The following is a 2,500-nucleotide window of genomic DNA, read 5'->3' on the forward strand; positions in this document are numbered from 1 at the left end:
TTACGTAGCTGTATTAGGAAAGGCATCTAGAACTTGAGTTATAGTTAAATAAAATAATCACTTCATTTACACTAAAGATAATGCGTAGTAGTCATTGCTTAAGAAGTTACCCTAATGTGCGTAGTTTGTGGTATACCTTGAAAAAATAAAAGTGGATGAGTTTTGTAGATTGGTATGTTGAAGAAGTTTGTATGAAGAGTATGATTTAATAGTATAGGGTTGGAAAATTATTTTATTTTATTTTCGAATGAAACAGATGTACACTTTAGTAACTATTAGATCGTGTAAATAATCTTGTCATCTTACTTGCTGAGGTCCCAAAACAAAGAAAGCTAGGTAATAATTTGTTCATATTTAGTAAGGGTGGTTTGTAAAAGTTTCCTGATACTGATATGTTAAGCAGTCTTTGTATACCTGGATTATTTTGTTAATCAAATTTGTATTTATCTTCATCTTGATAAGGAAGGTGGGAGGAATGAGCTTCATATAAACAATATGTGTCGGAGAATTTTGTAGTCAATCAGTCACCTCAATAAAACGTTAAAGTAAAATTTGAATTATAAATATATTCTTAAGTTTTTGGCTAGTTTAAAAAAAATATCTACTGTAATTTTAGTAGGGTAGATATAATGTCTACATAAGTATTATTAAAATTGTATGTAGAGACTGAGTGTAACTGATTTTTCAAAAAGGAACTCGGTAATTTAAGTGCATATCAGTTCATCTAAAACATGATTGAATGAGTCAGTTATAAAGTTTAGCCTAACCACTGATTAATCGAAGGTACGACATGTGCTCACATTGAGAAGGTAAGAAGTCATTGATAATTTAAATGGGGGTTTAAATAAATGGCTTGGTGTGAGATAAGCTTTCTCCTTAATGTAAGCGGACTTTAACATTTGAATAAAAAGGCCCAGAAAAGTCTGAGAAACCGTTCGCACATGACCCGGTATAAAGGAAGCAGGGCCATACTTTCTTTACAGCCTGTTGAGTTTCAGAACAGAAACTTGATGGCAGTCACTGCCTTACAAAATCACTCTAAGGAATAAAGCTGTCCTACTAGAGCAATGCAAAATGATAGGAACTGTCCACTGAAAAGAACTAGGAGCAGGTGCGTAAACCGTTCGGAGAATTAGACCCACCCAAAGAGGTTGCTGCTGTGACCAAGAAAAATTCTCCCTGAAGCATACATAGAACTGATGCCTTAGGAACCCGACCTTACTTAAGTTGTGAATATTAAAAAAATAAATAAATAGAAAATAAAGTTAATTGAGAGAAAAGGACCCTTAAAAGACCACCTACAGAAGTACATTACCTTCCACTGAAAATTAAATTACAAATGCCGTCAAGGTCAAAGCGTATATTACGATAACTGACAATGATAAAATACTCTAACTGGGCACCAAGGCCAATATAGTACTGTATTGGCCTTGCTGGGCACTGACAGAAGTCCATTTACGGCAGAGCACTGTTCATCGACAAAAGTAAAAAGAAAGGAGAGCTTGCTATTTACCACCTAAATTGGCCCTAGAAATTAAAGAATCAAACGAATGTATTCATCTGTTATCAAATACACACCTCATGGATGGATCAACAGATTTGGCTTAATGTCCCCACCGGCCATGTAAGACCCACCAAATATTTGAGTATTGATATTTTTCTAATCGCTTTGATCCCACTAGCTGAGTTTAAACAATAGCCTAATGGTTTATTGTCAGGAGGTGAAGAATATTCATGAAATCCTAATCCATCAACACTTTAGAATGGAATATATTTGGGATGTATTATTGATGTGGATTACTACACATATACATTGTGATGGGCAGTTGTCTGGTTGGTTTCTATGAAAAAAAAAGAAACTATTTATAAACTCTTATTTGCAATGATCGCCTGTGGAACGATACCTAAAATTCCCTAGAGAAATATGCGACGTATTTTATTTTCAAGCATTATAAATTTTTGTAAATCTATAATGCATGAGTGATGGCAAAATTATTTTACTTTGGAATATTCTACGCGAACATGAACTATCTTTTTTATTGCATACATTTAATCTATGCGATTAATAGGATTACCTTTTCTTACCCTTATAAGCAAAGGGAAGTTCAGTTATTTTTCTTCTCTTGCTTTTTCTTTATTTGACATTGACATATTTGCAGGTATTAAAATCAAAAGATACTCTGAAACATTCCAAACCTTCCATTAGTTAGCTGTCTTGATCTCCTTATCCTGCCATTTCACCAACTTAGCTACACGAAAGTAGGTTTCATCTGTGAAAAAATTCCAAAGAATCGGATTTTTGTGGCAATGTGGAGGGATATGTGCCTAGTATCACCAAAGAGAAAAAAAATAATAAAAAAATAAATGTTAAATATAAAAAATCTTATAAAAGTAAGAAATAAAAGAACAAAAGTTGGAATCATAAAACCACATCCAATGCTTCAGTCCCCGTCTCAAAATATCAAATAGTTCTGCTAATTCCTGATTATCTTTTTTTTTT

Source organism: Macrobrachium nipponense, chromosome 5 (genome assembly GCF_015104395.2).
Source record: "Macrobrachium nipponense isolate FS-2020 chromosome 5, ASM1510439v2, whole genome shotgun sequence".
NCBI lineage: Eukaryota > Metazoa > Arthropoda > Malacostraca > Decapoda > Palaemonidae > Macrobrachium > Macrobrachium nipponense.